This window comes from Oncorhynchus clarkii, chromosome 8 (assembly GCF_045791955.1).
Source record: "Oncorhynchus clarkii lewisi isolate Uvic-CL-2024 chromosome 8, UVic_Ocla_1.0, whole genome shotgun sequence".
In the NCBI taxonomy this organism is placed as follows: domain Eukaryota; kingdom Metazoa; phylum Chordata; class Actinopteri; order Salmoniformes; family Salmonidae; genus Oncorhynchus; species Oncorhynchus clarkii.
The window spans coordinates 18,215,739-18,228,398 of NC_092154.1; the positions used below are offsets into that span (position 1 = coordinate 18,215,739).

Genomic DNA, 12,660 nt, shown 5'->3' on the forward strand with positions numbered 1-12,660 from the left:
TCTAATTCAGTGTTTCTTCTGATATGGTCCATAAGCTAGGCAACTGGTCATGTACATTTTTAACATCACATTTAGAATATGAACAAGTTAAAACATGTGCTGATGAATATGACTTTAAAGAACACAGCACAATACTGGTACAGGTAAATTCAACATAGTCTTTAGATGTTATTGTCAAAGTAGCAATAAAATGCTCCATCTCTTGGTGATGGAAAAGCCGTGGCAAGTGGAGCTATTGTCTGGAGAATGAGTGTGGAAAAAATGCAAGTACCATTGACATGGCCATAGATACAAACCATTTACAATTTATCATACTACAAAATGATAGAGTGAATTCATCCAGTAGTATTCTATTTTGATGGTAATCTAAGTTTTTTCACTAGAAATAACAATGTATGATTGTGGTATAAAACATACTTTTTGTATTTTGTTGGTTGTCATTGTCTTTCTTCCATAGAGTCAATAGCAGAACTCAGATAGAGACAAGCATGGATTCTACAGATGTAGGATCTTAAATTGAACTAATTTGCTACAGCAGGAAAATAATCCTGCAGCAATAAGAAAAGGGTTATTATTATGTGGATTATAATTAATGAACAAGCAAACCCCAGAAATGATCTGTGACCTTTATGCACATAGAGAACATACAATAGAGCTCAATAAACAAAATACAAGTCATTCCAACACACTTCTGCAATATTGCCACCTGTCTATCAAACCATAGAAAAAAAATAATGCTGCAGTAGTTTTTTTAAAGTCTATCTAGATAAAAACACATGTACTGCAGTTGTAGGTGATTAGAAATGTGTGACTATTAAACGACTCAAAATACTATATTTATTTGTGTAAAGCATGATTTCGTGAATACAAAGTGTAGAACATCAAGTTCAACAACAAGTTCTAGAGACATGGCTTTAGATAACGGAATGACATTTGAGTTAAAGAAGATGGCCAAAAGTAAACATCAAAGCTTAGATGTTGATCTTTGTAACATCTTTGTAACATCCTTCAACATTCTTCCAGGAAAAACCTTTATCATCTAAAACCTATATATAAGTGCCAAAAACAAGGAAACACCAACATAAAGTGTCTTAATAGGGCGTTGGGCCACCAAGAGCCGCCAGAACAGCTTCAATGATCCTTGGCATTGATTCTACAAGTGTCTGGAACTCTATTGGAGGGATGTGACACTATTCTTCCACAATAAATTCCATCATTTGATGTTTTGTTGATGGTTGTGGAAAATGCTGTCTCAGGCACCATTCTAGAATCTCCCATAAGTGTTCAATTGGGTTGAGATCTGGTGACAAACACACACACACACACACACACACACACACACACACACACACACACACACACACACACACACACACACACACACACACACACACACACACACACACACACTTTAAACCCCCTTTGCTCCTTTGACACCCCTCTTTAAAAGTAACTGAGATCTCTTCTTCTAGCCATGCATGGTAGACAAAATAAAGGGCAACTGCACATTTCTATTCATGACCCTAAGCATGATGGGATATTAATTGCTTAATTAACTCAGGAACCAAACCTATGTGGAAGCACATGCTTTCAATATAATTTGTATCCCTTATTTACTTAAGTGTTTCCTTTATTTTGGCAGTTACCTGTATATCCCCTTGGGATTTAAGGTCAACTTCAAGGACATTCAAAAGGAGAAAAAACAAATGAAGACTTTATTTGTATATATACTGAGTTTACAAAACATTAAGAACACAAAACATTCTTTCCATGACATAGGCTGACCAGGTGAAATCTATGATCCTTATCAATGTCACTTGTTAAATCCAATTCAAGTCAACAACTGTATGAAGGGTTTGAGACAGGTTAAAGAAGGATTTTTAAGCCATGAGACAATTTAGACATGGATTGTCTATGTGTGCCATTCAGAGGGTGAATGGCCAAGACAAAATATTTACAGTAAGTGCTTTTGAATGGGGTATGGTAGTAGGTGCCAGGTGCACGCACTGGTTTGTGTCAAGAACTGCAATGCTGCTGGGTTTTTCACACTCAACAGTTTCCCGTGTGAATTAAAAATGGTCCACCGCCCAAAAGACTTCCAGCCAACTTGACACAACTGTAGGAAGCAATGGAGTCAACCTGAGCCAGCATCCCTGGGGGGAGGGTGCAACTCAATATTAGGAAGGTGTTCCTTATTATTCAGTACTTTTTACCCCCTTTTTCCCCCAAAATTCGTGATTACGATCTTGTCTTATCGCTGCAACTCCCCAACGGGCTCGGGAGAGGCGAAGATCAAGTCATGCGTCCTCCAAAACATGACCTGCCAAACCGCGCTTCTTAACACCTGCCTGCTTAACCCGAAAGCCAGCAGCACCAATGTGTTGGAGGAAACACTGTTCAACTGACGACCGAAGTCAGCCTGCAGGCGACCGGCCCGTCACAAGGAGTCGCTAGAGCACGATGAGCCAAGTAAAGCTCCCCCGGCCAAACCCTCCCCTAACTCGTCACGGCCGGTAATGGCACAGCCTGGGATCGAACCCCGGCAACACTGGGAAGGTGTTCTTAATGTTTTGTGCACTCACTGTATCTTTCCACCCTATGAGGTTGGAATAATACTGTGAAATTGTGAAAATAATGATAATGCCCCTTTAGTGTAGGAGCTGTTTGAAAAGACCAAATGAAATTTCAGCCTGTTTTGGTAAGATGGCGTTTTGGCCTGCCTGGGGACATCTATTGGTTAATAAACCAAGAAGACCACTCCCCGACAGTCCTAGCATCATTTTTGCTTGAGAAATGGCTCTTTGCTAAATATCTATTTTTGTTTCTTTTTGACCATTTTAATAGAAAACAATCACAGTAAGGTACTTAATTGTTAACAAAAAATGATTTATTTGCTGCATTGGACCATTAAATTTAGTTCTCTTTTGAAAAAACAGGCACCATTTCGAGAGGTAAATATTCATATGTAATAACTTGCAGAATTGTAATAGTACATTGTTGTTTAATCTTTTTCTTGATTGGAGAGTTAAATGTTTTGTTCAGAATTGTCAAGCCCTGACCATAGAGAGCCCTTGTTTCTCTATGGTGTAGTAGGTCAGGGCGTGACTAGAGGGTATTCTAGTTTATAATTTCTATGTTGTGCTCTAATTTATATTTTCTATGTTGGTGTTTTTGTATGATTCCCAATTAGAGGCAGCTGGTAATCGTTGTCTCTAATTGGGAATCATATTTAAGTAGCTATTTTTCCCACCTGTGTTTGTGGGATGTTTTGTGTTTGTGCATGTGCACCACTTAGTCACGTTTCGTTGTTCGTTTATTGTTTTTGCTTTAAGTTTCACTTTTGAAATAAATATGTGGAACTCAACATCCGCTGCGCCTTGGTCCCGTTCTTACGACAACCGTGACAAGAATGTGTTTTTCTTTGCAACACTTGTTTTTAAAAAAAATCAAGTACAAGACACAATGAGCTAAGCCATAACACAAAGCCTCTCAACCAATGGCAGCCTATTCTGTGGTGGAGAGAGAGCAGCAACCCCAAGACAAATCCTGTTGAGCTGGCAGTGAGCCAACTGGTTTACAGTATTTCAACAGGAAGTGGGCACTACGCCCCTGCTCCTCCACGCCCACCTTTTCCTCCACCCCTCCCTCCCTCCTCCCAACCACCTGTGCAAGTCTCACAGGATGCAGATCCCCAACCCCCCACTCTCACAAACACTAGCTACATCAACAGATATACCCAAAGCCACGCTACCAAGGTGTTTGGGTAGTTTTACACTCCACAACTTCGGCAGTGATGGTTTTAATGAAAATATTATTCTGAATTTCCTGGAATTTGTGTTGTGACTTTAATTAATGACCGTTTGAATGATACACATTTCAAACTGTTCTTGAATAACTGACAGTAACTGTATGATCATAAGTATGAAATGTTTCTACAGTACATTCTTCCTTGCAGCTTGTATAACTGCAGGGGGAAATCAATGAAATAGCCTACACATGAAAACAAATAAAGAAAGGTTGCAGAAAGTTCATTTCTAGATAATCATTATTACATCCTTCCTTGTTTATCCTGAATCTGGAGAAAGGGCCTCATTATTATTAATACAGTGTTCATCATCAGATACAGATGTTGGAGCTCTGTGTTTACATCCCCTCACATACACACAGGGAATGTTTTGTTTTTGGCGGTCAATTCTGATGTGCAAAGCAGTACAAATAAATCCATCTAGCAGGAATGGTGACCTTTGCAATAGCCAGTGTTACCTTAGAGTTCACAGTACTGGCTGACTGGCCATGTGCCTGGCAGACAGACAACAACAGCCCACCACAGGGTCATCTCCTGCCACAGGGGTCACCCCTTCTTTCCTCCCTCCCTCCCTCCCTCCCTCCCTCTCCCTCTCTCTCCCTCCCTAAAACAATGACCTCACTCCTCTTACCAATCCACTGATTGTTTTAAATACCTTCCAATCTCGAGTGCTTGACAGACTGCTGCTCCTTTTTCCCATAGACTAAGGAGAAACATGTGAAAAGAGGGAAAACAAAATGACCTTGGCAGGAATCGTCGGGCCCTCTAGCGACCCTGGAAGTCGAGTTCATTCAGGCTTTCAACCAATATTGTTTTAAATGACCGAAAACAATGACAAAACCTTTGTAATTTAATAAGGCTCAGAGAGAGAGAGGGAGAGCGCGCAAGCGCACAGGAAAAATATCCATATTTTTGCAGAAGAATTGTTGTTGGCAGAAATGAGAGGAATGGGATGATGAAAAGGGTTGCCAAGGTGAAGGAAGTGAAGGAATACCTCAACACCTAATACCGTATCTCTGGTGAAATGAAGATGATGTAAATATTGACATCTGTGGATATTGATGATATTCAGCCTGTGGACTGATCATTTTTTATTTATTTTGCCGCTCTATTGCATCACTCAAATTCAATTTTACATATATATATTGACATTTTTCACATTTACACTTTTAACATTTACTATAGAGTAATAACCAACATCAGAGCATTCATCTGTCTATGTGTCAAATTTTCTGTGTTCCAATTTTTCCATTCAAAATGTCATGTTTTCCACCTCTGTGTTGATCATCCATGCAGACAGAGAGTGCATCCAGGTTATATTAAGACAGAGCATGATGTTGACATGCAGAAGCTCTGTGACTCATGTGTGCCGACCAAAGCCACAGTGACATTAATGTGACTCCCATGCACTCCCTAGCAGGGTTGTGTAGGCACTGCACAGAGATAGAGCTCAACTCTGCTTAAAGCTCACAAATGAGCTTTTTGGCACACTGTCATCGACAAGCTGTAGATTTCGCTGCACAACAATAAGTCCTGTAATGCTGAAGACTAACAGAACAAAAGAGATTGTCACAGACATAAGAGTAAGGATATGACCTCAGACTGGAAAGGAAGACAACAGAAGACCATTCTTGTGTCTGACAGTGTGTCAGGCAGTGGGCTAACAGAATCAGACAGAGATAGAGGGTAAGCTTTACAAATAGAGTAAGTAGGCTGCCAGACTCATGCTTTCAAACTAGTTAAGAGAAAAGTAGGAGCAGTGTAAAACTAGTAGTGAATGAGGATGCATGAAGTAAGTTAGAGACAGGCCGATGAGTGACTAAGAGAATATGTCTAGATACTGTAAAAAGGGACTGTTGAGGCCCTTTGTTCCACTAGGAGCTGAAGGGATTAAGTCAAGTAAGGTTAAAGTATAGTAAGGATTAAATCAAGTATGGATTAAGTACAGTAAGGATTAAGTCAAGTATGGATTGAGTACAGTAAGGATTAAGTCAAGTAAGGATTAAGTACAGTAAGTGGGTGGGTTTGGTAATAGGAGGTTGACTGGGTTGGATATGTGAGTGGTCGGTCATTGGTCAGAGGGGCTCCAGTTCCTCTCCACATGTGATTCAGCAGCTGCAGAGGGAAAACGCTGACAGGCGGGGTGGGCGTGGCTGTAGCTGTAACTAGGAGGAGATTACTTATACTATCTACTGAGTTCCCAATCAGGTAAACCCTGCCACACAAAATCCAGTTTTCTCCACCTGGAATTTTCTGCAAAACAGGTCTAATTTGATAAGGTGTGTAACATGCATGTCATCACCACTATGAGAGCAGGGCCCCCCAGAGAGTAGACGCAACACCTGGAACCGAACTGGGTGCTTTGCTTTGCTCTAAATATGGAAAAGGCATCTTAGAAACTCTAAGAAACTTTTAGGAAATGAAAGAAAATGCAGACAGGGGTTTGTTGACTAAATTGCAACTACTCCCAAGACACACTGGGTAATTTGATTTTTGGCCCTTTTGGCCCTCCCAAGACACACTGGTTCTGGTACAGAATCAATGCCATCGGCTGCCTGCCTGCCTGGTGCATGTTGGACTGTAAATGTGCTGCTGTTGAGACAGTCGGACATATAGGCACAGCTGTGGCTCTTGACGTGGTTCCTATGCCCCAATTTTCCCAGTCAACTACAGAAAAAAATGACTTTCATTACATACGTCTCCCAAGTCCTCTGATGCTTAAGAGAAGAGGACCACACACAGTGGCAAGGTTGATGAAAACATGACACTGGGTTATAAATGCTATCACTACACAGGTCTGAGGGTATGCTTCACATCTACAAGTGGATCTAGAAAAGTGGTTTCATTTAAATGGAACTGGACAGGAGATGCTACATTGAGGTATTGACTTCCCATTTAATAAGCACACTGGTATCCCATCACCAATAAATTGTAACAACAACAATTGTGAAGATAAAACAACAGTGTTTGGAGCTGACAGGAACTTTAAATGCTTCTACACCTGCATTGCTTGCTGTTTGGGGTCTTAGGCTGGGTTTCTGTACAGCACTTTGAGATATCAGCTGATGTACGAAGGGCTATATAAATAAATTTGATTTGATTTTGATTTGATTTAAATAAGTCATTTGGCATGATATTCATGCCTTTGCCCTTAGATAAGAGCTGATCATTGAGTCTCTTTAGAGTGACACTTGAGGCTGAGAGCACTGAAATCACACTCCTTGGCATCATATTTTCTCACCACAGAGAGAGAGCACTCCTGTGCTGGTGTATTTTGTGTGAGGGACTCACCGTGTCCAAACGGCAGCTGCGCTGGCTTTACCACGCTCGCGTCTCATACTCCTGCAGAGCTCTATATGCTTCACACAGGAAACCAGAGGATCCAACAACGTAAGGAGGACACCTCCAAGCACACAGCACCTCCAAGCACACAGCCGAGCCAAGCACACAGCACCTCCAAGCACACAGCCGAGCCAAGCACACAGCTTTTAAACAGGGAGTTTACTGCAATGTGATCTGAAAGGCCTCGGTACTACAATGATTCACTTCAATGGATATCTACTCGTTTACACAATTAGTGCTTCCTTCGGTGACATGGTACTGCCCAGATAGTCACTAACTCACACTTCCTATAGGCCCCCCACCTTCCCTGTTGTTTTAACTTCAATCCAATTCAGACGAGATGTGAGTAACTTAGTTTGTTGAAATCAATTTTGAACAATTATAAAGGAATGAATGACCACAGGATGGGTTCCCAATGAGCATTGAGTTAACTGTCTGCGTGGGCCAGCCTCCTCAAGGCCTGAGGCCACATGGTGGGGTCACTCTCAGTCACTCTCAGCCTGGCATACTACAGCAGATCACAGATAGTCTGATGACGCAGTCACCGGGGTGATTTAGGAGTCTTGATAATCTCACACAGGCAGTATAAAATCTCCAACCAAAACAGAGCAATCAGTATCGTGCCTGTAGCATTTTGTGTGTGATAGCTTTTTGGCACTCTGTCTCTCTTCACACAGTGAAGTGAAGGGAACACAGTGAGAGGCAGGCAGGGCAGACGGAGGTGGGTCTGGCACGATAATGAAGTCTGATTTCACATGGTGAGTGATAATGGCAGTAAGCATCACTGCCCTGGATAGTGGGAGAGGAGGAACGAAACACCCAGGAGAGAGAGAGAGAGAAAAGAGAAAGAGAGAAAAGAGAGTGAGAGAGAGATAAAAGAGAGATAACAGAGAGGGAGAGAAAATAAAGAGAGAGAGAAAAGAGAGAGAAAAGAGAGAGCAAGAGAAGAGAGAGAGAGGTAAAAGAGAGAGAGAAAAGAGAGAAAGGGATAAAAGAGAGAGCAATAAAAGAGGAGGAAAGAAACACCCGGGAGAGAGAGAGAGATGGATAGAGAGAAGAGAGAGAGAGAGAGATAAAAGAGAGAAAGAAAAGAGAGAGATAAAAGAGAGAAAGAAAAGAGAGAGATAAAAGAGAGAAAGAAAAGAGAGAGATAAAAGATAGAAAGAAAAGAGAGAGATAAAAGAGAGAAAGAAAAGAGAGAAATAAAGGAGAGAAAGAAAAGAGAGAGATAAAAGAGAGAAAGAAAAGAGAGAGATAAAAGAGAGAAAGAAAAGAGAGAAATAAAGGAGAGAAAGAAAAGAGAGAAATAAAGGAGAGAAAGAAAAGAGAGAGTAAGAGAAAATAGAAAGATCACGATAAAAGAGAGAGAGAAAAGAGAGAGTGACAGATTGGAGAGGGAGGGAAAAAAACAAAAGCCCTAGGTCTGAGTTGCAGGATCTTAGATTTCTCCCAGCAGCGCAGTCCCATCTATGGCTCCCACTGGCTGGGGCCCAGTCAAACATGCCTTTGTGCTGACGTGGGAGAACTCTGGGAACATGTTTTTTTCTACTCAAGGCTGTGATTAGAGATGAGAGTTTTCGCTGGTAAGGATAACTCAAATGCCTGGAGGGGTGCAAACGATCCCTTAATGATGCCAAAAACAAAGGTGCATGTGTGAAGACTTTCTCATGACAGATTAATTATATTGCCTTTTGATTGTTACCTCATAAAAACGACCTATTTATTTTCCAACATACAGTTTCTTTCCTTCAGGTGTACATGAATCTACATAATATCTAGACGCCATAATACATCAAAACATAGGTTGTTTGATGTACTGATTATTCGACAATAGTCATGAAAAGTAGTGGTATTCTTAGTCATAACCCCCTGACAAAAGCGCGATTTCATGAATCATTGGTCGTGCCCGAATACCCATACTAGCATACTACATACTTAAACTGCATAGTGATTTCGTCGTTTGATCTAGTAGAATTCTATCGTATTTTCCGACTCCGTGTCTGACAACCGCTGATAATCAGATACATTGACCCGCTGTACCAAAATGAACGATTTGCGTGAGTCAACACAATGGCGCATTAGCTGGCGCATTCGGAGTACTATTTTCAGTGTTTCATAACACTTTATTTTTTCGCATACTATTTAGTATGCTAGTATGGGTATTCGGATACAGTCAGTAAATTTGGAGGGCTCTCTTGGCTTAACTCAGAGAACCATAACATGTTTCCATTGGTTGTTTTAATGACATTTAATAACCCCAATTGCTGCTGTAAGTGACTTACAGCGTCTGCTAAATGACTAAAATGTGAAATGTAAATAATATTGTCATAAGGTATGTTTTTTCTAATAGTTTTGTTTTACTGTAGGTAAAATAAGTAACTGAATCTCCTAAAAAATAACAATAATGCAATGGATTCAAAACCAAAACAACCTTATACAGAAATGAAATGTTCCAACCAAATCAAATGTATCTTCGGCTGTATCGAAATAGGTTATATGATAGATGTTGTAGATATTGCATCATATGCTACTGTGTCCAGCCAAGAGATTCACTGTCAACATTGCCTCGAATTATAGATTCAGATTAATCGGGAAATTGAAGCATACAGTACACTGACTAAATAAGTGAAAGCATGCACATGTAGCCTAGGTCTACCGAAGATAAAGGCAGGAGCCTATAGAACAATGGCGTCATATCTGCTGCAGATGATTACGCACATGCTATAAATTGCTATATTGATTGATACAATGCGCATCAATGACACCTATGTGAAAGAGGAATAGTTTAAAAATATGTATTTTTCTATTGATGTTTCTTGGTTCAAGAACAGGATAATTTGAATTAAATTAGATACACCTATATGCTGTACTAGTGTTATAATGAAGCGTTGAGACATTTAATGGACAACTTGTTTTTAGAATGCCATACATGAGTCCAAATCATGAATCATCACTTAAAGATATCTTCGATGCGCACACTCATAGCACAATCAGCCACCGTTGTGATTTTATGGCATCAGCAGTTCTAGATCACTAGACAAAGGAATGTCTAGGTGCGCATTGTCATTCCAGTGTCCTAGGCACTATATACAAACTGCTGTATCAATGCATTAAAATGTCAGTATCACTCGAAGCGAAACGCATATTTTTCAGAGATCCTCTCACTGTGTACAACACACCGAGGACGTTAGATTATGATTTCGTTTTTTTTAAGGCTATTGTATTGTGTCATACTTTTAAGTTTGGAAATAGCCAAAGCATGACGCATTGCATTCACAGATAGGCTTGTGCGGCGTGGAGAGAACACACTCGGATGACACATTCTTATTACATTACAGCATCGCGCAGCAAACGTGGTCGCAGCCTATGCAGAGCAGGTGTGTAGCCTATAGTAGCCTAACGCACGAATGATAGCCGCTTTCGATCGGTGATTTCAAGATGAGGACAAAGCCGCCAAGTCACTGCACCAATACGCCTATCACCACCGTCAATAAAACTTAAACAAAAACACTGAATATGAATAAATAAATTATGGGAAATAGGCGAAATATGTATAATGCCAATAATTCCTTCCACATTGTTGCCAATACAAAGTGAGCAAAGACAAAGCACGAGGACGTCTGTGCGTAAAGGCGCAGCCTTTGTTTCTCCATCCACATTGCTGTAGGATATTGCTGTAGGATATGGACTATTGTAGACACATGTAACCTCAATTTAACTTGAGTTATGTCGGACTATGTAAATATGGAGAGGGGGATCACATTCCCCCGGTTTCATGGAAATATGTGTTCTGGTTCTTTAAACGGCACAATCGAGCCAATTGAATTGGCTGCTAAACCAAATAAGGCTCGCTGTCCTTACACAGCAAAGGTTTATTGTGGATTAATTGGGGACTGTGCAGTGTAATGGCTAATCGTTTTTACATGGGTGCAGTTCAGTCAATTGCACAATCGAACAAATTGCTTTCATTACTCAAAAGCAGAACATTGTGCTGTTTAAATGTGAGAGAATATTTTTCAAGTTTGAGAGGAGTAAAAACTAGTTTTTAAGAACAATCTGCTTCGTCGCAGGAGCACATGGGGTAGCTTAATATATTATATAATTAGTAGATAGCATAATAATATCTTACTAGGTCAACTAATCATAATCATTAGTCTATTATAATCCTAATTATAGTAATCTTTAATGTGTAGGCTATGCTCATTTCAAGTTTAATTACATTGAAAAATGTAAATCTAGTCCGAATTAATTCATGATGAAAGCCATGGAGTGAATTAAGGGGGGAACTCGGACAGGCGGTCTTTGTCTTTGCCATGACCCCTTAATAGGTCAAGGCCTTTGCAAGTGACAGCTTCTTTTCTCTCAGAGAAAACAAGAGCCATGCCTGACACCGACCCTCACACCGACGCGCCTCCTCTTCCTCTGGGATAGCAATGCATTTTGCAGTTGCAAAGCATTAAAATCGGAGGGAGTGCACACTATACTGACTCCGATCATAACAGGATGTGGTAGCCTTACGTTTCACTCTTAAACAGGGAGTATTCACACTCCAAACAAATAGCTACAACCAGACGAAACATCTGAGGCACACCGCCAAGCATTAGAGATTAAGGCATGTATTAATTGGGAGACATGGCTTCGAACTCCAAGCATTAACAGCCGACTCACCGTACAAGTTAAGAACTCCATTCGCCGTTATAAACATATGATAGTCTACTCGAGCACTGCACAGGAATTAAATAATTAAGCCATTTGATAACACTTTCCAGTAAATTTGTTGACATATGCATGCAGCTCACCTTTTAACTTTCGCTTTTTTTCTTGTAATCCAGCCCTTTTGTCCGTTTAACAATTTTTTTTCTTCACATGATGACTTCCTTGCAGTTTCCTAAAGCCCCCGGCTGCAGGGAGAAAACATTTGCTTTACACTATTCGTTTATTTCTTTTTTATAAAAATTAAGTTTTCTAGTTATAAAAATGGTTATTGTTCTTCTTCAGCAAATGTCAGTGTGTGTGACGATTTTGCGCAGCGTGCTGCTCAGTCTCCGCTGTTTGTTACACTCGAATGGAACGCCTACTCCCAACTGCTACATTGTTGACATTCGGCCACTGACGTCATTCTATCCCTCATTCACAACATTACGCCGTGCAGATTGCGTTGGTGCCCCGGGCAGTAGCCACATACTCAAAAAAATGTCCTCAGTTGAGGTTTGTGAATAGCTATGGTGAGTACGCACAGCGCGACCCTCCATCTATTTGTTCAGCAGCCCCTGTCTGTATGAGCAGTTGGCAGTTGTACATTGGACTAATGAAACGAATCTACCAGGCATTTAACGAACATGCACAAAGCTGCAATGATGGGCATTTAGTTACTGTTCCAAATATATGTGTGTGTGTGTGTGTGTGTGTGTGTGTGTTTACTGATATCCACATAGTCAAAGACACTGAAATAGGCCTACATGGATATTTCAATACATACTAAATAAAACATTCAAGTTGAAATAATAAGTGAA

At 40.5% G+C, this 12,660-nt stretch overlaps 1 protein-coding gene across 1 annotated transcript in view; it reads right to left on the bottom strand.

Moving 5' to 3' along the window:
* LOC139415052 (transcription regulator protein BACH2-like) overlaps positions 1–12,144 on the bottom strand; it is a 103,528-nt gene extending 91,384 nt beyond the window's left edge. The window contains exon 1 of the mRNA XM_071162813.1: positions 11,947–12,144. The gene's annotated coding sequence lies outside the window, so the exon portion shown is untranslated. The remainder of the gene's footprint in view (positions 1–11,946) is intronic.
* Positions 12,145–12,660: the final 516 nt, after the last annotated feature.